Source organism: Ceratotherium simum, chromosome 34, assembly GCF_057802395.1.
Source record: "Ceratotherium simum simum isolate JZ-2026a chromosome 34, ASM5780239v1, whole genome shotgun sequence".
NCBI lineage: Eukaryota > Metazoa > Chordata > Mammalia > Perissodactyla > Rhinocerotidae > Ceratotherium > Ceratotherium simum.
This window is the reverse complement of record NC_141933.1, coordinates 3,573,677-3,597,621: the sequence shown is the minus strand read 5'-3', so window position 1 is coordinate 3,597,621 and position 23,945 is coordinate 3,573,677. Positions and strand designations below refer to the sequence as shown.

Genomic DNA, 23,945 nt, shown 5'->3' with positions numbered 1-23,945 from the left:
AAGCAATTTTTAAACGGCAGAAGACTGATGATTTTGAACCACACTGAATTCTAAATCTGTTGCAGGCTGGTTAACACTCATTAGGAAATAACAAGCTGTCTCAAAGCCACGTCCATTCCGCTCATTCCCATGCGACCAGCGCTTGTGGCGGGACTACTGTGCGTCACCCTGGGTCGCGGGGAGGCGGCAGGCAGGGTTCCGGCCCCCGGGGAGCGCAGAATTGGGGGACGGGGACACAGTGCAGGGAAGGGCCTCGGTAGCCGCCCACCCGGGAGCCGGGATGTGTGCATCGAATGCCGGCTGCAGAGAAGACGCTAGCCTGGCGGTGGGAGAGCGTTACTGCAGCCTTCCAGCCCCGGTTCCTGCCACAGCTCCAGGAGGCAACCGGCCGCAGTGACCTCACTGTGCAGGGTCCAGATTCCAGAACATGGAACAGTCTGGCAGTTCCTCAAAAAGCGAATCATAGAATTACCATGTGACCCAGCAATTCCGCTCTCGGGAGTATACCCAAAAGAACTGAAATCGGGGACTCAAGCAGATACTCACGCACGCGTGTTCAGAGCAGCACTGTTCACAACAGCCCAAAGAGAGCAAACCACCCAATGTCCACTGATGGATGCCCGGATAAACAGAACGTGGCATACACACACAATGGGATGGTACTTGTTCCTAAAAAGGAACGAAGCACTGACACACGCTACAACTCGGATGAACCTTAAAAATATCATGCTAAGTGAAGGATGCCAGACACAAAGGACCACATATTATATGATCCCATTTATACGAAAAGTACAGAAAAGGGAAATCTATAGAGATGGAAAGTAATTAGCAGGGTGAGGAAGTGTCTACTACTATTAGACAGTGGTCATGGTTGCACAATTCGGTGTGTGTTCTAAATGCCATTGAATTGTTCACTTCAAAATGGTTACTTTCATGTTATGTGACTCTCACCTCAACTCAAAAAAAAAAAAATCTAAAAAAAAAAAAAAGATTCTAGAACATTCTGCCTGGGGCTCTGATCAGCCACCACTGCCTTCCCTCTGCACCTCTGCTCCCTGGGTCGTTGTCCTGGGTCATTTGGGTCTCTCCTGCCCGACTCCGCAGGGCCCTGGGTGAAGCAGCATGGGGTGATGGAAACACAGAGGCCTCGTTCAGACCCAGGGTCAGCCACTGCGAGCTGGGGGATCTTGAGAGAGTCCCCGAGCTTCTCGGAGCCTCACTTTCCTTCTTTGTAAAATGGAAATAGTCACACATCCCCTGGCCTGTTGTGGCATCAAAAGAGACGACGGAGGGTCGGCGGGACGTGAGTTCCCTCCCGGCCTCTCTGTAGGGCGGGGGCCACGTCTAACAGACGGAGTCATTCGGGGAGCTGACACTGACCGAGCGCCCAGTGTGTGCCAGACCCCAAACCGGTGACGAAACAATGAACGAGGCGGGTAAGGTCCCTGCTCCATGCAGGGGACAGATGAGGAACAGACTGACTCCAACAAGCCAAGGACTTTTCATGCCACAAAGAGAAGGACACGTGGACCTCAAAGTGACATCTGAGCTGAGATGGGAGGCTGGGAAGGAGCCAGCCAAGTGCAGCCGAGCGGAAGGGCATTGGAGCAGGGGGAACAGCATGTGTGGGCAAAGCTTTGCGGTTGGAATGCTACAAAGGGGGTGCGGGGCCCAGGAGGGGTAGAGAGCCTCCTGGGGCTCACAGCAGGCCGTGCTCTGAAGCCTCTTCCAGCAGAGGGACCGGGTAACGGCAGGAGTGAGGCCCCCTGTATCTCAGAAGTTGGCTGGCTGACGCCACACTCATCCCTGATTTATTCAACAAGCAAAGAGAGGGAGTGGCCGTTGGTGGGGAGGTCTCCCGGGCAGGCAGGCCTCACGTGTCAGGAGAAACAAGGCTGGGGGGAACCTCAGGCGGCGGGGAGCTCAGAGGCGAAGGGAGGGAGGCGCGCAGGGGCGGCTGCAGGGGTGTAAGGATGATGTCGTGGGTCTGGCTGCTGAGACCGCAGCTCCGTCTCCCGGTCTCCAAGGTTCTCATCATGTACGTGGGAAGAGGGGCCAACCGTGTGGCCCTGGGCCCATTCTCGAGCTGCCCCTGGGCATTTGCTCCACCTGGGAGGGCCTTCCCTTCTGCCCGCTGGGGTTCTCTGACTTGCCGTCATGGATTCACAGAAGGCTGTGCCTGGCCCTGCGTGCGGAGCTAGCCGACTGCAGAGAGCAGACAGCAAACGCACCACACTCATTGCTATGAGGTAGGCGCCTCCAGTGGGCGCTGGGGAGAGGCAGGGAGAGCTTCCTGGAGGAGGCGGCCCGTCGGCCGACGGTTGAAGGAGGAGCAGAGCCCTGGACTCTGGGCCCCTGACGTTGGCTGCCTAGGTCTTGAGAAGAACTGTCATGTTCCCTTATTGCACCCAGTGCAAACCTGGCCGCAGGGCCGCTGCCACCGGGCTGGGCTGGGCTCTGAGTCTCCCCAACCTTGTGGCTCCAGGTGGCTTTCCCTGTGAGTGCAGTGGAGTCCTGGCCACACTGTGGGGGACGCAGTGGGCATCCCTCTCTCTCAGGGTCACTCAGGGCCCAGGGCCACCCTGTGCAGTTGGACTCAGACTGTCCGTGCAGCAAGAGGGACTGGGTCACCTGCTCCATGAGATGCCAGGTGCCTTCACGGGCATCATCCGAGTCCTCGCCAGAGCCCAGTGAGACGGACACATGACCGTCTGCGGGGGAGGGGACTGAGCACGGAGAAGGCACGTGACTTCTTCCAGGTCACTCGGCCAGGCCAGGGTCCTCCCAAGTCCAGAGCCTCGAGCCTCTAAGCAGCTCTGGCCCTGTGAGGAGCCCCCCACAAGCCGACATTGGGGCTGGGGTGTCCCTGGCTTTGATGCAGAGCCGCAGGCACAAAGGGTCATTGGGCAAGAGTCCCAACGCCACAGACCTGGTCCCGCTCAGCCGAGCCAAGCCCCAGAGTCCTGGACTCGTCAGGACACCACAGGGCAGGAGCCTGGCTGGGCTCAGGCCTCCCCCAAAATGTGCCCAGGTGCTGCCGGGAGATCTCCCCCAGAAGCAAAGCAGCTGTCTCCACCTTTCCCCCAAACCGCTTTGACGTGGCGGCCAGAAGGCATCTGGGGCTCGCCTCGCCCAGGCTCTGTTCACGCTGAGACACTCATCTCTCTTTCCCCACTTGTGATTCAGTGATGGACCCTCCTCCGTGGAATCCAGGGCCCCGAACCCTGGGTGTCCGCTTGGTAAAAGGCTGGCAGAGTGAATGAATGAATGAGTGATCCAGTGAATGAAGGAATGAGCAAGAGAGTGACCAACTAGCCGTGAGGCCCCAGCTCTGGCTTCCTTTCATGGAGGGAGCACGTTCTAACACGAGGCAGCCAGAGCAGTAAGTAGGGCAGCCCCGATCACTCGGCAGCCCAGCAAGGGACGCCGACCGCCCTCCTTTGCTCTCTGAAGTGTCCCCATTTGGATGATCAATGATACGGTCACCCTGGCAATGAGACTCCTTCTAGGATCGTCCACGAGAAAAGCCGGGAGCTTCAGGAACAAGAAATAGGTCAGATCGTCACCGGGGTTTTGTATCTGTGCCAGGGCTCAAGGGCAGCACAGCTCCAAAGCAGCGCTGGGGTGGCCCATTTACCTGAGCTGGCGTCCACGGGACACAATACACAGCTGGGGCAGGCGGCGGGGCTCCCCAAGCCCTCTGAAAGGCTACATGGAACTGTGTGTGTGCACACACGTGTATGTGCATGTGTGCTGTGCAAGTGTGCATGTGTGGGTGTGTGCGGGCATGTATGCACTGTGTATGCCTCTGTGCATGTGTGCACAACACATAGGCATGTGTGTATGTGTGCGCTGTGCAAGTGTGCACGCATGTGTGTGTGTGTGTAGCTTTCATCTGATCCTCATTGAGGTCTGTGACCCCCCAAATGTCCCGACTCGGTGCCAGTGGGAGAGGTGCTGACACAGGCGGGGTCCTGCAGATGCAGGGGGCTCGACGCGCGAAGCTAGAGTGGATATCCTCTTCCTCCTCCTCCTCTTCCTCTATCTCCTCCTCCCTGACACAGGCCATGGGGGGACCAGCTGTGAGGGTGTGGCTTCTGGAAGGCCCACAACTCCCACACGGCCGTGTCACGGCAGCTGGACAGCATCACCCGGGCCCCCTGGTCCCGTCTGGCCCCGGCTCACCAGAGGAGGCACACGGGCATTCTCTGGTGGGCCAGCAGGCAGCAGGGCCAGATGAAAACCCTTCCCGGCCAGGTATCCAGGTCAGACAAAGCTCTGGTCTTGGGGAGAGAGAAAGCTCTGGTCTCTGCTCCAGGATACCAGCTCTGGGACTCAGCCTGGCCAACTCTTCTCTCTTCCTCGGGTGTCCTTCTGGGAAATGGAGTCACCAGCCCAGGCCTGCCTCTGAGAACAGGAATCTGGTAATGCACACCACAGGCTCAGGAAGGCCATCGGGTGACTGCTCACATCATGCAGCCTCACGAGTCTGCTGATCTGCTTGAGTGGGAACCTTTGGAGCCCATCAGGGTCACGGCCGGGCACTGTCAAGGTTAGCTGTCCAGCTAAATTATCTGAGGTCCCCCAGCTGGCCCTAAAAACCCCATCTGGACAGACGTCACCGTGCCTGAGAAAGCCCTTGAGCCGGGGGCCCAGTGTGATGGTCGGGGCGTCACCTACCCTCCAGGGTCCTCGTCTGTAAAGCGGGCCCTTGGATGGGATGCTGGCCCCATGTACTCTGCGGAAGGCACTGGGAAAGTGACCCGGCTCTCTGAGAAGCTGTCACCACTTGCAAAGGAGAAGCCCTGCAGTGATGGGGAAAGTGACCACAGTCTCAGTTTTCTCAGAACCAACCGGAACGTGGGCCTTCTCTCTCTTTAGGAAACGACTCCCGCAGGGTCCCCCGCCTCAGTTCAGTTCCTTCTCCCACACGGCGCTGCGAGGGTTAACAGGCCTGCTCTGCCCCATCGCAGGACCCCCCATAGGTCCCCGAAAGGAAAGGAGGGAGGGATGCGGCCAGCACCACAGAGGGCGCCCATCGAGACAGGGAGGGCTGGTGGCGCTCTGTGGCCACGTTCTCGAATGGTCGGCGCTAGAGAGGTGAGGGCAGCTCACTCCCTGGGCAGCTGATGAAAGGGGGTGTCCGGCCCGGGAACACGGGTCTCCACAGAGAAGCCCAGAGGCAGCTCGTTTGCACACATGTGGAGTGCAATGCTAGAACCTTCTAGATTCGGGAGAAGGGCCGAATTTTGGCTAAGTAAGCATCTTGGCTAAGTAAGCAGAGGTGGCTGGGGGCACGTTCTCAGCGGTTAACCGTTAGCCGTGCCGAGTTGGACCACACTCCTGGGGGATCTGGCTGCATTCTGCAATTATTTCTCCAAACACATCTCTAATCTAAACAACCCGGGGGAAGCGGGTCCTGCCATGGGGAGCACTGGAGCTGGTGCTGAGGCCCCCACGCACCTCTGCAGCATCGACTAGGAGAGGGCGCCACTGGTGGGGGCAGTGCGATGCCCGTCCCGGCAGGCGGCCTGCGGTGCTGGTCAGCCTGGCCTGCTGTGGTCAGCACGGCCACTGACCAAGTTCAGAGTCCTGTCCTCGGGGTTTGGAGGTTGCATAGATAATGCATACTCCCCGGAGGCAAATGCCAGCTCCCGGCTGAGCTGTCGAAGGACCCCCGAATCCACCCTGTTCTGCGCCATCAGTAATAGGAACCCCGGGAGTTTTCAAAACAAAGCACCTCTGTTTAAAGATGGCAACGCTCCAGAGGGTGAAGGATGCCAAGAATGAGCACAAAACTCATGGTCTCGAGCACAAGGTGGAGGCCCACGGCGCCTCTCCAAGTTGGCAGAGTTCTGTTATGCTAGTTGTGGGGCCCACTGCAAAATGAAAGTGGGGGCCCTTTGTTCAAAAATGATTAACAATTTGAGGACGGTGACTGCAGGGCGTTACAAAGACTCAGGGCCCCTTGCGCCAGCTCATCCGTGAAGCCAATCCCTGCTGAATTGACGAAAGTATATTCCTCGCCCCCAAGTCCCCTGCCCCAAGGGGGCGCTGTGGGCAGGTCCTGTCTTTAGGGAGCTGCAGAGCTGAGCTCTGAGAGGGAGCCTCTAGGACTCCCAGAAGGAGGCAGAAGGAAGGCAGCCAGACTCACCCAGGATGTCAGCGCATCTCTAGGGCGGAGGACAGAGGCATCGGGCTGGGCCAAGTAGCCGGGTGAGTGGACCCCACAACAAACATCCTAAGGACATCGATGCGGAGCTTTCAGATTATGAGGTTGTTCACTGAGGCGCTGCTGGCGATAGCAAGACATGGGACCAACCGCAATGTCACAAAACGGAAGGGGGTAAACAGACGGTCAGTGTCACCTCGGTGTCGTGTCAGTGTCACCAGTGATGGACAATGTCACGTCAATGTCACATCAATGACGACTTGGAGAGCCGCGGAAAATGGTGTTTTGGAAGAATGTTTTCAGTCCATGACATGATATCTTTTGTCACTTGGGGAAAAAAAGCAGGATCCATAATTAAAAAGGATGCATTCAATTTTGTGTAATTTATGCCCCAAGAAGGGCCAAAATCTCACTGATGATTATTAACAGGGGGTAGGAATACAAGTGATTTTTATTTTCTTCTTTATACCTTTCTGCCTTTTCCAAATTCACTACAGGGCCAGATACAACGTGTATAATAACACATTAATTTAAAAAGTGAATGCCTCTCCGAAGAAGATATGCCAATGGCCAATAGCACATGAAAAGATGCTCACTAGTTATCAGGGAAATGCAAATAGAAACCACAACGACATACCACCCCACGCCAACGAGGATGGCTATCGTCAAAAAACAGAAAGTAAGTGCTGGCAAGGATACAGAAAAATTGGAATTCTCATACAATGCTAGTGGGAACATAAAAGGAAAGCAGTCCGGTATTTCCTCAAAAGGTTAAACATGGAGTTAACCCATGACCCAGAAAAGCCACTCCTGGGGATATGCCCAAGAGAACTGAAAATAGGTGTCCAAACAAAAGCTTGTACACAAATGTCCACAGCAGTACTGTTCACGAAAGCCGAGACGTAGACAGCCAAGCCTTCATCGATGGGTGAACGGATAAACAGATGCGGTCCATCCATACAATGGCATAAGCCTTAAAACGAAATGAAAATTCCGATTCATGTGACAACACAGATGAACCCTGAAAACATTGTAATAAAATGAGCCAGTCACAAAAGACCACATAGTCTACGATTCCATTTATACGAAATGTCCAGAAAAGGCAAATCCGTAGAGACAGGAAGTAGATTAGTAATTGCCTAGGGCTGAGCGGAGGGGGGTGGGGAGTGACTGCTAATGGGGACTGGGTTTGTTTTCGCGGTGAGGAAAATGTTCTGGAATTAGATAGGGGTGATGTTTGCACAACCTGGTGAATGTACTAAAAATCACTGAGTTGTACACTGTAAAGGGGTAATCTTATGGTATGGGAAGTCTATCTCAATTTAACTGTCTCCTTGGCTCCCGGTGCTGGGTCTCCCAGGAACCTGGGCTTCTCCTCACCCCTGTGCCACCAAGCCCACAGATCCCGACTGGCTGGGGACAGGGGACATACAGAGTGTCTTCCCAGATGCTCTCCTTGGCTACAGGATGTGTTTGAGCAGGAGCCTGGCCCTTACATATCTACTTTACATATGCATGTCTTAAATTTATCTGCCAATGTGAGATTTCATGGTTTCCAGCAGGCGGCCCCCAGAAGCCAATGTTTATTCATTATCCCCGGATCTGTTTCCTATCGTCTATTTCAGAGAAGCCAAAAACAACATCTTAACTCAACAACAGAGCACCATATGATGGCCTTCATTTTCCAAAGTGAGCCATGGTGCAGGCTGAGGGGCGGCCCCTGGTTCCCGTCTGTGCCCCAGCTAGAGGCGGGCTCCTGGCTCTGGTTAACCATCCCCAAACTGGGTGCCCAGGGGCCGAGGAGCGGCCTCAGGTCTGTCGTCACTAATCTGATAGATGGCAGGTCGGCAGCCACCTGCACGTACTGGGAGCAGCTCATCCGTTCCACCTCTTATAGAGCGTGACTCTAGAAGACCCCCAAGAGCTCAAGTCACTCCTGGCACGGAGGAGGAGTACGGGTCAGTCACCTTTCCCAAGCAGAATCAAGCCCAGCACATTCTTCTCACTCTGCAGGGGCAGGAGTAAGGCCTGCTTACTGGACTCGGGGCACGGGGTAGGCAGGCAGAGTCTGAGGCCACTGTGCATCTGGGTTGGCTGAAGGGAACTGCTCCCTGAAAAACCTCCAGAGGCCCAAGACCCTGGCCTGGGACGCCAACGATGCTGGTATTTTCTCAGGTCTCATAATACCCTACCGCCTTCCCTGTTGTTGACAGACTCTGTGGTTTTAAAGAAATCTCATAGAGCAGTATTGGAGAGGTTTAAAGTGGGAAGGGCTACAACTGGAATTGTGGTGAGCTGTGTATGAGAGGGACAGTGGGTATCTACAATCATCCCATGTGAGATCCATCCATCCATCCATCGGTCCACCCCCCCAATGCATCCATTCATTCACTTACTCACCTACTCACTCACCCATCCATGCCCTCATTGACTCATCCATTCACTCATCTATCCACCCACCCACCCATCCATCCACCCACCCCACTCATCCATTCATTCACCCACTCACCTACTCACTCACCCACCCATGCCTTCATTGACTCATGCATTCACTCATCTACCCACCCACCCACCCACCCATCCATCCCCCCACCCCCCCTACTCATCCATTCATTCACCCACTCCCCTATTCACTCACCCACCCACGCTTTCACTGACTCATCCATTCACTCATCCATCCATCCATCCATCCATCCTTCCATCCATCCATCCATCCACCCACCCACCCACCCAACCCATGTGTCCATTCATTCACCCACTCATCTACTCACTCACCCACCCACACCTTCACTGACTCATCCATTCACTCATCTATCCACCCACCCATCCATCCATCCACCCACCCCACTCATCCATTCATTCACCCACTCATCTACTCACTCACCCACCCAAGCCTTCACTGACTCATCCATTCACTCATGTCTCCACCCACCCACCCACCCATCCAGGAAGTACCTTCTCAGTACCTATTCCATTCCAGGCACCATGCTAGGACAATACATGTTGATCAATTCACCTCAAACTAACTTAGAGGCCCTTGCCTTCGATCCCCTTGGCTCAACAATTTGCACTGATTAAATCTGCTCCAGCTCAAAATTCCGGACCCCAGCTCATCCAACACACCACCCAGGAAGCTGCTTAAACACACAGATTTTCAGGTCCCACCCAGACATTCTGGCTTTGTGGGGCGGAGGTGGAGCCCTTGTACTTTCTGATGGGCTGTGTTTAGGGCCACACCCTGAGGACCTGCTTGCTCTCCAGGCATTCCGGGGGCATCCGCAGATGTGCTGTGTAGGATGACAATGATCCAAGAGCCAATCCAGACAGCTTCAGGAGCTTTCCAGGACGAATCCATCCCACCCTCACAGCAGCCCGGCCATTGCCATTTCACAGAGCAGGAACCGGCAGCTCAGAGAGGCCGAGTAACTTGCCCAAGGTCACAGAGCAAGGAATCGGTGTGGCTCTGGTTCCAGGCCTATGGCCTTAAATCAGAGATATGGTGTCCAATGTCTGTCTCTCCTACAGACTGGGGCTCCGGGCCTTATCTCCAGGACAGACGATGGGCTGACCCAAAGAGGCTTCCGAACACTGATGGGTCAGTGTGCAGCCTGGTCAGATTAACTGTCGCAGGACAGAGAGGACAGTCACTGCCTTCAACTCCGACCAAAAGGCCCTACTGGGGACGGAACTGTGTGGCGGGAAGGTGATGAAGGGGAAGGCGTCTGCAGAAAGTACCACGTGGAACAGAGCTCGGTTCACGGCTATCGCTCTTCACCACTGCTGTAGACAAACTGTGCCCCTCCCCGCCCTGAATTCACATGTTGAAGCCCTAACCCCCAACATAACTGTATTTGGAGATGGGGTCTTTAGGGAGGTAATTAGTGTTAAGTGAGGTTATATGGGTGGGGCCCTAATCCTAGAGGACTGGTGTCCTTATAAGAAGAGAAAGGGACACCAGTGATGTGCACAGAGGGAGGCCACGTGAGGACACAATGAGAAGGCGGCCGTCTGACAGCCAGGAAGAGAGGCCTCACCGGGAACCAACCCTGCCAATGCCTGGATCTGTGACTTCCAGCCTCTGGAACTGGGAGAAAAAAAGTGTCTGTTGCTTAAGCCCCCCAGGCTGTCCTATTTTGTCATGGCAGCCTGGCAGACTAATATAACACTCCTTCCTGCCCACCGCCATCCAAACAGGGGGCCCAGCATAGGGGTCAGAATGTCCCCAACCCCCATGAAACTCTGACCCGTGCCTGCTCCCCTCCCTCCGGAACTGCTGGCCCACAAAGACCACAGCCACCGTGACTCTCCACACAAAGCTGCAGACACTACATCCTGTCGGGGCAGGAGGGGCCGAGGGGAAGGAGGGCAGGGTTGGTACCAGCATCACCAGGTTGCCATGGTAACCCAGGGCAGGGCACCGCTCCTGGGCGGAGGGGTGGGAAATAAAGGCCCAGGTCCCAGAGCAACGCCAAGGACTGAATACTCCCGACGGAACCAGAAACGACAGACAGGCCCGGCAGAACTCTATTTTGGGGGTGAGCCCGAGCGTGGAAACTGGTATTTAAAACACAGAGCAACTGCTTAGAGACGACGGCACACACACACCAAGGCAGCCAGGCCCTGAGTGTATTTCAATAAAATGGCGTAAAAGAAGGGAAGGAGGGGGGAGGCTGTGCAATTCTGCCATGGTTGTTTAACAAAAACATAATCACTAGCGGCCAGGACAATGAGTCCTCATATTTATTTTATGTTCCATCAGGGAACAGCTACGAACTCCTTTGGAAGCCGGCTCTTTTGTTGCTTATGAATATTTTAGCAATTGTGCTAATAGAGTCATTTGCCTGTATTTTTAAATGTTCTAAAGATAACAAAAACATTCTATTTTGGAACAAGTCGTGCCTATTGTGATGTCATGCAGGGGGCCCGCATGCACTGCGACTAATGGAACTCCAGCTTAATAGTGGCACTCCGCGAGCCCCCGTCCCGAGGGCTCCAGCCAGAGCCGCCCCGCCACAGGCCTCACCCCTGCTTTGTCTCCAAGGAAGTGCTCCCAGGCGGGTGAAGGCAGGTCACAGCGGTGCCTCCCTCTCCTGTTCAAAAAGTCTGGACGCTCGGGCCTCCCCGGTGAATGGATGGCTGCGGTCGCAGCCCACAGAGGCCCTGCTGCCCCCCTCCTTCTGCTGGTCATAGCACCCCGACTGTCCTGGGCAGACCATCCTCTCGCACCCCTGACCCAGGCCCGGCCAGTCACAGTTCTTAAGCACACCCACCCCCCAGCTGCAGTGACTGGTTCTGGGGTGGCCTATACTTGACTCAAATCAACCCAGTCAGGGCCAGTCCTGCGATGTTTGTTAAGCAGGCGGGAAAGAGCTATTCTTTATTTCTGCAAGACTCAGACCTAGGAAGACATAAGCCCCAGGGCAGCCAGGGACCACTCTGAGAGGTGAGCAGGCCAGAGAATAAGCCACCATGGAGGAATCAGGGCCTAGGGATGGAGGGAAAGCTCCCTGGGGACATTGTTTCAGCACCTGGATCCACCTATGCCTGAAGCCAGAACTCCAGGCTTTTCAATTACATAAGCTAATAAATTCCCTTTTTTGGTGGGGGGGATATTGGAGGGGGCCCTGGAGTTTTGTCACCTCCAATTAAGAGAGTCATAATGATCTGAGCAGCCTCTGAGCTGGGATGGGGTAGGGAGAAGCCCTGAATCAGGAGTCCAAGATCAGGTTCCCAACCCAGCTCTGCTATGAGCCAGGTGTGTTTGATGCTCAGCAACCACGAGCCCAGACATCCTCTCCGAAAAACAGAGGCTTAAACCCTAATTCAGGGTTCTCTAACTAGGTTCACTTAGGTTAACTAGGTAACTACAGCTTAACTAGGTTAATGGAGTTAAAAAGATTGTCCAGAAAAGAGGTCACTCCTCAGCCACCCCGAAGCACAGGGCAGAGTTTTCCACATGTAGTCATCCCTGTACATTTATTTCTACAAGAAGCTCTTCAAATCATCATTTTAAATGGGAAGACAGCATCTGCCATCAACAGAAGGAGAGCTCACATTAAATAAAGAGGAAAGGGGGTAATGGGATTACAGTTGAGCTGGCACTGCTGTCTGCAGGAGGCCCCAAGCACGCCTGTCTTTTCCATGTTAAGGAGATGATTGGTGACTGCAAGAGCTGCTTGGAAGGGTCCCCAGCCTCCCAGGAAAAAGACCAGCCACAGTCTGGGAATAAATGTTTGCCGATGTGTATCACCGCCAGATGGTCAGTGTAGAATATATAAAGAGTGACCACAAATCAATAAGAAACAGACAAACTACCTTAAAGAAAAATGGGCAAAAGAGCTGAACTGGTGCTTGACAAAAGAAGAAATGCAAATAAATGGTCAATCAACATGCAAAAAACGTGCTCAGACTCAGAAGTAATAAGTGAACCACCAGACCAACAGCGGGAAGAGTCTGCTGGCAGCGAGTGTCGGTGAGACGTGGATATACCACTGTTAGGGAATGAATGTCTGTGTCCCCCTCAAAGGCATCTGGTGAAGCCCTAGCTCCCAATGGGGCGATATTTGGAAGTGGGGCCTTTGGGAGATGATTGGGGCTAGATGAGGTCATGAGGGTGGGGCTCTCATGATGGGATCAGTGCCCTCATAAGAGGAGGGAGGAGGAGACACCAGCGCTCTCTCTGCCTTGCGAGCACACGGGGAGAAGACGGCCATCCACAAGCCAGGAGGGGGGCCCTCTTCCTGCCGGCACCTTGATCTCAGACTTCCAGCCTCCAGAACTGTCAGAAATAAACGCTGTTTAAGCTGCCCCGTCTGTGGTGTTTGTTATAGCAGCCTGAGCTGACGAAGATACCCACTAGGACAGGGCTGGAGTATCTAGAAAAGCAGAGGACATGCCTGCCCTGACCACAGATGGCCCCAGGGGCAGGAACAAGAGAAGCCCGCACACATTTACGCCAGGAGACGAACGGGGCCACAGCAGTGCTCACTGCCCGTGACAGCCCCGGGCTGGAGGCGACCCCGGTGACCACCCACTGCAGGACACGCCAACAAAACCAGAAGGACCGACCTCACGGTGAAACAGATGACCCAGAGCCACTCCCACACCCAGACACCCCGGCCAGATGTGAGGCGAGAAACTGGACCCAGCACGACACGCCCTGTTCGATTCCACTTACGTGTGGTTCAAAAACGGGCAAAACCCAACTACACGGGTTAGGGACGCCTCACAAGAAAGCACAGCTACTGACAAAATAAGGAAGTGAAGGGTACAGAGGTCAGGGCGGGGTCAGCAGCGGGGACAGAGGGGCTCTCATTCAGGAGGCATGAGGGGACTTTGTGGGGGCTGGTTACGTGGGGGGGTTGTTCTACAGTCTTCACTAAGCGACATGTTATGGTTTGTGAACTTCTCTGTAAGTTTGTTATATTTCACGCAAAACATTAAAAATACAAAAATCAGACAAACACCAAGCTGATGGTCCCGCCTCTTCCAAAGGCCCGAGGAGGAAGGAGCGAAGAGGGAATGCTGGGCACGGGTTCCGGAGTTCTGAGCCTGACCACGCGAAGTCTTGCGGGGACGCCCACCTCTTGGGACCCATGGCGTGAGTCTGAGATTAATCTAACAGCCCGTGCTGCCCGGGGCTGTGAGGGCCACGGATCAGGGCTGTTGGGGGAGATGCTGTGGTGGGGATCCTGGCTGCAGGAGGAGGCCGGTGCCCGTTCACCCAGGCCCTCACTTGGCACAGAGGACAGGGCCCCTCAAGAAGCCCCAGGAGCCCGGGTTCTGTTCTGCCTTTGCTGACCAGCTGTGTGACATCCCCACACACCAGAGTCCTTCTCTGTGAAACGCGCTGGAGAGCTGCTCCCTGGGGAGCCTCGGATCAGGTGCAGCGAGCCCCTGTCCGCGGTGTGTCTCCCGCCCGGGACAGCCAGGGCTCTGTGGGCTCCCCCTCCTGGTGAGCATCAGGGTGTGTGCCCGGTGACGAAAGGTGTGGAGGTGGAGAGCAAGGCTGGCGGTCAGGACCCTTCCCGGGCCGTCCTTCAGCGCCAGAGTGAGGGCCCACGGGCCCCCCCACTCCCAAGAGCCTTCACCCGTTAGGGGCAGCTGTCCTGCCTGCCGTCAGCAGACAGAGGAAGCCACAGGGGGTCCTCTGGTGGTCGACCCCGCAGAGCCTGAGAGAACGCTTCTTCAGGGGAGGCGCCAGGAGCCAGGCGGTGGTTTGCCGGGAGACGGCACTCAGCTGGCTCACAGGTTTTCACGGGGCATCTTGGGGTCTGAGCGCCAGCTGGGACCACTGCTGCCAGGCCTGCATACGCCTCTGCCCAGCCCAGCCCTCTGGGTAGCCCCAGAGCCCCCAGGGTGGACCTAGGCTTTGGACCTGATAAGGTGGCAAGGAGGGCACAGGAGACCCGTGTGCTGGGCCCAGGTTGGCTGCTGCCACAGAAGGAGGCTTCTGTGCCGGGACAGATCCTGGGGGCCCCTGGGCCTGCTCCTGCCCCGCATCCGCACACCACCCCACCTTCAACCTTGAGGAGGCCTGAAGATGGCTACTGAAAGTTTTGAGGTGAACCTGGGGGCAGGCTCAGGGCCTGCCAGTGGGGTAAAGGGACATTTTCCAGAGGGCGTTCGGGGGTCCAAAGGGGGAGGCTCGGGTCCCCAGCCCAGCTCCACAAGGGGGCCCTTTGGGTTTGGGGTTCCAGGTGACTCTGGATCCCATTTCACACTTGGGTCCTGGTCACACGGGGCGTGCTGTGCCAAAGCTGAAGACACGACAGTGGCCTTGGGCATCATTCCCATCTGGGCAGGGGCAACGTAAACCAAAGGTGAGCTGCATTTCCATTCACCGGGGCGAGGGGACGAACACACAAACACCCCGTCCGCTTCACAGACCCTTTGGATTCTGAGCAGGGGCTCAAAAAGGAGGGTCTCACTACCAGCAGAGGGGCCCCAGACAGGCCGGTGTCCTGCCGCCATGTGGAGAAGGACCCGGACCAGACGTCCAGGGGCGCAGGGTCCCCCCGCCACGGCCTAAACTCCCTCTCAAGGGTAAACAGGACCATGCAGGTGTTTGCAAGACTGAGGCCGTGGGTGTGGGACCAGGCCATGGGACCTCCGCAACGCCAACAGCAAGAAGACGGAATTGCTACTTTTGGATCTGCTCTTCGCTCCCCACTGAGTTCCAGCCGAGGAGCTGGGCTCACGGACCCCAGAGCTGGCGGGTCTTCTCTGCAGCCACCTTGGCTGTCTCTGGAATCAGGAGGGAGCGGCAGTCTGTCAGCCCAAGACCACGGGGGTGGGGTGGAGGTGGGGACAAGCAGGCACAATGAGGACTCACTACTGTCCAGAGGACCACAGGCTCTGAAGAGCACTGATGGTGCGGGTACTCCCAGCATCATAAGGGCACCAATCCTACTGATACTGATGACAACAAATGCTGGATGTGTATGGGGTTTCGTGCTTTTGCTTCATCTCGATGAACGCTTCTAACAACCCTGTGGGATAGGTAAATCGGGAATTGTTGTAAACCCCCTTTACAGATGAGAAAATTGAGACACACAAAGGTAAAATGGTTTTTTTTCAAGGGCACCCAGTGTTGAAGTCTCTACACCAAGAGGAGGATTTGAAGAAAGAAGTGAAATTTCAGGAGCTGGAAGGGTCAATCCAAGAGGATCCCAGAAAGGAAGGTGAGGCTGGGCATGCTTGGGATAAGTGAGAATAATCCACCCGCAGCCAGAGCAGTAGAGTTCACCAAGCTAGAGTGTCAGGTTAGATCATCATTATTCCTTTGTCACCGCCTTAAAGCCCCTCTCACTGCCACTATCAACTGGATCATCATTATCATCATGGCTACCACCATCAACAGCATCACCATCATCACCGTCACCAATACCACCATCAACACCAACACCACCATCAACAGCATCATCAGCATCATCATCACTGTCAGCATCATCATCACCATCACCAATACTACCCCCACCCTCATGACCACCTCCATCACCACCATGACCACTATGACCACCACTATCACCACAGTGACCATCACCGCCGTGACCATTACTATCACCGGCATTACCACCACCAGCACCAGCATCACCGTTATACCACCATGACCACCACAACCACTAGCTTCACCACCACCCCCACTCCCTGAATCCACGACCACCAAATCTTAACATCCCAGAGGATGGCTGATCCCTGGAGATGCTCCAGCCCAGCAGGTGAAGGGAACAGACTGTCAGCTCAGATGTGTCTATTTCTGGGTCCTGGCTTGGCCGCCTACTAAATGTGCTTCTCTGAGCAAGTCACTTAACATCTCAGACCCCTGTCTGTAAAATGCGGGACATCACCGTGTCCCCACCTCCCGAGTCTACTGTGAAGATCACATGCATTATCCTAAAAACTAAACTGACATGTGAGGGGATGTTTCTACAGGGACAGGGTTCAGACTGTGTGCCCTGGGAAGGCGAGGACAATGTCACATGGCCCTGCAGCATGGGGAGAGTGACTGGCACCAGCAGATGCTCAATCAACGTTGGGCGAGTTGAGTACAGCCAGCCCAGAGAATGCAGACGGACCCTAGAGATGGACTAGTGTTGGACAACAAGGATGCACCAAGCAGACAGGCCCCCAGCCCAGGGCCATGATGGGTGAGGTGCTCCCATCTCATTATCTGCCCTTCTCATCAACACGCGCAGACAAAAAAATCTCAAAGGAGGGCGGCCACTGGTCCCTTGTGAATAGTCACACACATTCAGCAAAATCACGAGGTTACGTTCACGCTCTTGCTCAGCCCTGACCAGAGGGCTGGATTTGAACTCCGAGTCCTTACTGAAGCCTGGACAAGGCCACGTGGGGGTGTCCTCCAGGAGAAGGAGGGGAGCGTTCCTAGGTTCCTGGGGCCCATACAGATGTGGCTTCAGACTGCGAGGGAGCAGGAGGGCAAAGGCCCCCACAGCTGTCCCCTGAGAGGAGCAGGCCCGCTATGCAACATATGTGTTTCCTTATTGATACACAGGGCTCTAGTGGCTCCTCCCTGACAGGTGATTCCGAGGATCAGATAAGAGAATCCCTTCTCTCTCCTTGAGCTCCGTGGGAAGCAGACAGGACGTATTACCCACCACATCTGTTTCCTCATCAATGTTCTGATTTTCTCATCTAGACTTTGTTCTTATGGATACCTTCTGGAAGCTTCTAGAGAGCCACAGGGGCCAATTCCTAAATACAGATTTATCCCACTTCCTAGAAGAACAGCCAACCAAGGGAGGGCCAGCTAGCCCTGGCCTGAGCTCACGTCCTTTACCCGGTCATGAACCTGCACCAGGGAGATTCAGCCACAGGATTCCGGAAGTCCATTCCACAGGAACCCCACAAAGTCGCTTCCCTAGGGGTCACTGCAGCTTCTGGAGGAACCTGACTCCCACAGGCTCTGGCAGTGCACCTGGCACGTGATAGCCCAAAGTCACGCTGGGGCGGCTCCTGTGGGTACGCTCCCGGGAGGGAGGCGGGAGTCACAGATGGGGCGTTCTGCAACTGATATCTGAATGGCCATCAGGCCACCTCAGCAGCGCTCAGGTGACCAGACTCTGGCTGTCTCTGGGAGTTGGGACAGGGATGGGAGGTGGTTATTCCTCATGCCACCTTCTCACCTCGTTCTACGTGAGCAGAGCTCATCACACCATCGGGTTCTCTGTTTCAGCAACTACAATACAGTCTGCTTGGGAGTGACCTGGCCTCGTCATTTCCTCCAGGATGAACGGGGAAGCCCTGGTTTCAGTTTCTGCTGCCACGTAAGCTGTGTCACTGCAAATTGCATGCACGTGCATTAGCTTTCCATAAACTGACTCATCGGTGGGCTCCAAGGATGATTCTGGAGATATTTCATCTTGGTTTCTTATTCGAGATTCATCACCAGGGCATCCCTGATTTCAGTTCAATTTGTAGAATTCTAAGGAGAAAGGACCCAGCCATTGTCCAATCCAGCAGCCAGATTTACAGATGAGGAATCCAATGCCTTGGAAAATGGAGGGGGCCACCCAAGGTCACCACGGGGCAGGGGCAGGAGCTGTCTCTCCTCCATCCACAGTGTGGGTCTGTCACAGTGACGCTCAGTTTGTGTGACAACCTGACCAGGCCGTAGCACTCAACTCAGTCAGCCATGAGTCTGGGTGTTGCCGTGAAGGTATTCTGTGGACGAGGTTAACAGCATCTCCAATCAATTGACTTTAAGTAAAGGGGATTTTCCTGGATAGGGTGGGTGGGCCTCCTCCAATCAGTTGAAGGCCTTAAGAGCAAAAACTGAGGTTTCCTTGAGGAAGAAGAAGTTCTACCTCCAGAGCGCAGCCTCAGCTCCTGCCTGCCCTATGGATTTCAGATTAGCTGGCCCCACGATCGCGTGAGCCAGGTCCTTAAAATAAATCTCTTAGTACACACATATATATGTATCTGTGTCCATATCCACATCTCTATATCTATATCCTACTGGTTCTGTTCCTCTGGAGAACCCTGACCAGTCAGTCACCAAGAGATGGCCCCTGGCCGGGGACCATATGGCCTAGCGCCTGTGGCATCTGGGTCACATGACCAGTCCTCGACAACGGGAACCGAGAGGCAGTGGTGTGTGCCCCTTCTGGGCCAGACCCCCTCACAGGTGGGCGGAATCTCTTCACATTCTCTTCCCGTATCTGCCGGCTGGAGGCAGAGGCTCCTACGGCCCTTGAGAACGACACGGCCGCAGAATGGAGGGGCCTGGACCTGTCAGTCACGCCTCAGAGGACAGCAGCTTGTCTGCTGAGGAGGAGAACCCACACTCCACAATCGCCGGGCAGGAAAGAAACGTGGACTGTGTGAAGCCACTGAGGCCGTGGGCTTATTTGTTACAGGAGCTGACATCTTCCCACCTAATGCACACAGCTAGAAAGTCTCACAGCGCAGACAAAAGCCCGCCCATAGTCTCCTGGTCCAGGGGAGCACCGCATGGCCTCCTGCCCACAAACACGGTAGGCCGGCGGACGTGCACTCCCTCCTGTGTTAGGAACCGTGCAGAAGGACATGTAAGAGCAAGAGGCTGCCCCCGTCCTCACGGGGCCGGGGTGCTGGGAGAACGAGGGGAGGGACACACACATGATCAACGGGCAATTTCCCAGAAGGCCACCTTCCAAAACGCCATCCTCCGTGCACACAACACTGTCACACGGGGCACCTTGCTGTCAATTCTCTGGGCTGAGGCAAGCACACAGGTGAGTTTTTGTGAATCGGGGCATGCCTCTGTCTCTCGTGCACAGAAAATAAAACCACAATCGCCCTCCTCCCCTGACCCTGTACAGGCATCGTCTTGAGTCTTCACGTTGCACCACGTGATTCCAGGTGAAGAAATCTACTCAGAGCTGTTAAATAACCTGCTTGTGGGAAGCCAGCCAGGAGGCAGCTGAACTGAGAAGGAAATGGACCTGCCTCGGCCTCCCCATCACTCCAGGCTGATATGCATGAGGATTAATCACCGGTGGTCAGATTCCAGGATCACCACGGTGGTCACTGTGGAGGAAGGCTGTCTAGACTCAGGCATAGGCCAAAGGGCAGTGTCAGGAGTTTCAAAGAACAGGTCACGGCCCAGCCTGGTGACTCCCTGTGTGCTCCTGGGTGCTGAGAGTGGGTGTTCGTGTGTGAATGGGGGGGGGGGGGAAGTTCCTGCCCTGCTTACTGCAGGAGTCGGATGAGAAACCACGTAAGAAAGCTGTTGGAGACCGTGCAGTGCCCGGAACACACACACCGTAAGAAGTTAGAGCCGAGGTTAAGACGAGCAGGGGCTCCACGTGTTGGAGACATAACGACCAGTCTCCACGGAACCAAGCCACGCTTGTCTAATGGACCAGCCGACGACCCAGGCCACTGTTTCACTCTGCTGTGGGCCACTCCCGGCCTCTCATGTTTGTCATTAGGGGGCAGGAAATCCCTTGGTCCTGCTCACAGGCATGCAATGCCTGAGCAGCCCTCTTCATCGTGTCGTTCGTTCCTCGAATCATTCACCTACCTCATTTAATGCACACAAATGTGATTTGCCAGGTAAATATTCCCTTTACAATATATGAATGTGGTGCTATGCAAAAGAGAAAGAACCTCTCATTCTGAGGGCTCAAACCAGGCTGACTTTGTGTAGAATGAGTTTGCTGGATGGAGACATTTAAAAAATATTTTGTATGATCTTCTGGATTCTATGTATATTGCAAGTCTGCTAATTTTCAACATTAGAAAAAGGGGCAGTAAATAAAGTGCTAATTGTGAAAGAAAAAATAGATAAATTGGGCTTCATTTAAAATTTTAAAAAACCTTCTGGTCTTAAAAGACACAGACAACAAAAAGGCAAGTCACAAACTGCGAAAAATATTTGCAACATATACTTGACAAAGGACTGATAAACAGAATATATAAGGAACTCCTACAAACCAATAACGACAAGATAAACAGCCCAATTAAAAATGGACAGAAGATGGGGCTGGCCCGGTGGCGTAGTGGTTAAGTTCGTTTGCTCCGCTTCGGCAGCCCGGGGTTCGCAAGTTCGGATCCTGGGTACAGGATCCGAACGCACCGCTTGTCAAGCCATGCTGTGGCAGGCATCCCACATATAAAGTAGAGGAGGATGGGCATGGATGTTAGCCCAGGGCCAATCTTCCTCAGCAAAAAGAGGAGGATTGGCAACAGATGTTAGCTCAGGGCTGATCTTCCTCACCAAAAAAAAAAAAAAAAGACAGAAGACTTGAACAGATATTTCACAAAAGAAGTATACATATAGTAAGTAAGCATACAAAAAGTGTTTAATGACAACAGTCATCAGAAAAATGCAAATTATACCCACAATAAGATTGTCTCTACATCCAGTAGAATGGCTGAAATTAGAGAGACTGATACCACCAACGCTGGTGAGAAATTGGAGCCACCAGAACACTCCTCCACGGCGGGTAGGAACACAAATGGCACAGCAATCTGGAGAACGGTTTGGCAGTTTCTTACAAAATTAAACACACTCCTGCCTTGTGACCCAGCAGTTCTACATCTCAGTATTTCCCCAAGAAAAATGAAAACACACATCTGGAGAAAGGACTTGTACAAAAATGTTCATAGCAGCTCCGATCACGTGAGCCCAAATTGAGAAGCAACCCAAATGTCCGTCACCAGGAGAATGAACACACATACAGTGGTACAAATATATAACGGAATACTGCTCAGCAACAAAAATTTACAGACTGCTGATACTGCAACTGCGTGGCTGGACATTACCGGCGTCCAGCTGTGTGAAAGCAGCCAGGCTCAAGTGTGGGCTGTAGTTTCCGTCTCGTGAAATTCAACAACGTGCTAAATGATCTCGGTGACAGAAATCAGAACCGTGGTTGCTTCTGTTTGTAGGGGGTGGGGGGCAGGATTGGCTGGAAAGCAGCCTGAGAGACCTCTCAGGGGTGACGAGAATGTTTTCTATCTTATTTGCAGATGGAGACATAGGTGTATTCATTTATCAAAGTGCATTGAACTACTCTCGTGATCTGTGCATTTTACTGCACGTAAATCATACCTCTACAAGAGAAATTAATAAAACAAAAAGGTGGTGCTAAGTCCCAATCTTAGAAAGCCCAAGGCAGACAGAACCCAGTAGGAACCATTCCAGAATGTCCCCCACCCGAAAATCCAGCTCCAATTCCATCTCCTTTGTGCTGCTGTCCTGCTCCACCCCGGGTTACAGGCACGCCGTCCTCCTCTGACCCAGAGCTGCATTACAGTAGAGTTATCATGTTCATACTTTACCACCCTTCGTAGACAGAGGATGGGCCCCAAAGACGCCCACGTCCCAATCCTCGGGACCTGTGAATACGTGACCTTACATGGGGAAAGGGAACGAAGGCTGCGAGTCAGTTCACCCTGACCTGGAGTAGCCAGGTGGGCCTGGTGTGATCACACAAGCCCTAAAAAGCGGAAGAAGAGGAGGCAGAAGAGAAGGTCAGAGACGTGTAACGTGCGAGGGACCTGGCCCAGAACTGCTACCTTTGAAGATGGAGGAGGGAACGTTGCAGCCTCTAGAACCTGGAAAAGGCAAGGAAATGCTTCCTCCCCTAGAGCTTCTGGAAAGGAACGCAGCCCTGCCAACACTGGGACTGTGGCCTCGTGAGGCCCCACCAGACTTCTGACCTCCAGAACCACAAGATAAGACATCTGCCACCAAGTTTGTGGCAATTCGTTCCAGCCACAGTTTGTTCCAGCTCCTACGACCCTCAGGGACAACAGGACCTGTGGTTTCTCTGTCTCTGGCTCAGGCTCCTCAGGCCTGGGGCCGGGAGGCGCCCGGGAGCTGTGCGCAGCAGCAATGCACGGGCGTGCCTCTGCTCCACGGCACAGCAAGGTGCTTGGAGTCAGACCTGCTTCCATGTCTCGAGTCGCCCAGGACACCCGGGCAGCCCCCAGAACTGGCTGGAGCCCCGGGAGTGATGATCCCCGTACCGGGCATCAGCCCCGGTAGAGAAGGCACTTTATCAAGGATATGGGCCCGCAGAGCGTGCAGAGGAGCCAGCCCTTCTAGGGATCTCCGTCACCCCTGCCAGCTTCCCCACAATAAATACAAACCAGCCACTGTCCCCGGGAAGCCCCTTCCGGAGGAGACACATTAGTCTGGACAAGCTGCACCGTGTCCACCCGCCCCCGTGGGGACACTGCCAGTGGGTGGGGAAGCCACACATTCTTATCCAGGGGAAGTGGGCAATGCTGGCAGGTGGGTGGAGAAAGCCCACAGCAGTGGAGGGGAGGAGGTGGCTCCAAGCTGGCCCTGCCTTTTCCTCTCCCTCTCCAGGAAGCCAGTGGTTTCTGGAGGATGCAGGGAGCAGGAAGGCCCAAATGACCCTTACATGCGGGCATCCTGGGCTGCCCCTCCAGGTGTGGCATCGTCAGCAGTGCTGGGCACTGACACGCCTGAGTCTTTCTGCCAGAAGAGTGGAGGGAGGGGGGACCAGTGCTGAATCTATGTACTGAGAGAGGCAAGGAGGGCTGGGATTTTCATCCCTGTCAGGAGGGAAGGGGCAGGGGGCATCCAGCAGCCTGGGAAGGCGAGTCAAGCTCCCAGGCCGTGGCCTTGCCCTTCACAGACCAGAGGGGCTGGGCAGGCTGCTTGCTGGCGAGGACGAATGTGGGCCAGGGGTCTGTGGGCACAGGAGGGGCCAGGAGGTTGGCCTGTACCAGGGGCTCAGTACACCCATCATCACACCCAGGAAAACAGGCTCCCACCCACCCGCTGACCACTGGCCCACCAGCCGCCTTCCCCCGTGGAGCACATTCCAGTCTTCCCTTTCAAGGGTAAGTTTGGGACATTGCCCACCTCGACACCCCCACAAAGTTGCAAACATTACGGTTCCCCTCTGTTTGAACCTGAGCAGACACCGGACGCGGGAAGCTTAGCGCAAGTTGACACTCCCCTGACGTCCAGTTCTCAGAAAGGGAACCAGCTGAGTGCCCCTGATGAAGACTGTGCAGCCAGTCAGGTCTGGGGGTACCCAGCAGACCAGGAGACACCCTCGTGCTTTCCAGAGCACGTGTCTTCAGGACACCTCATTTCCTGGCCGTGAGAGCCCAGACAGACCCGTCACGGGGCAGGGGGCTCCCTGGTGAGCATCTTGGACGGGAACCTCCAGGGGACAGAGGGTCATCTGAGCAGAGCTCAGGGGCCACCGGTCTGCACGGGGAGACGCAGCAAAGCCATCGCTGCAAAGTGAACGTGGCCGCTTCTGACGTGCGCACTGAG

General features: G+C 54.8%; 1 protein-coding gene across 1 annotated transcript in view; it reads right to left on the bottom strand.

Moving 5' to 3' along the window:
• Positions 1-23,945, bottom strand: part of SHANK2 (SH3 and multiple ankyrin repeat domains 2) — a 576,539-nt gene that overhangs the window by 261,535 nt on the left and 291,059 nt on the right. The window lies entirely within an intron of this gene.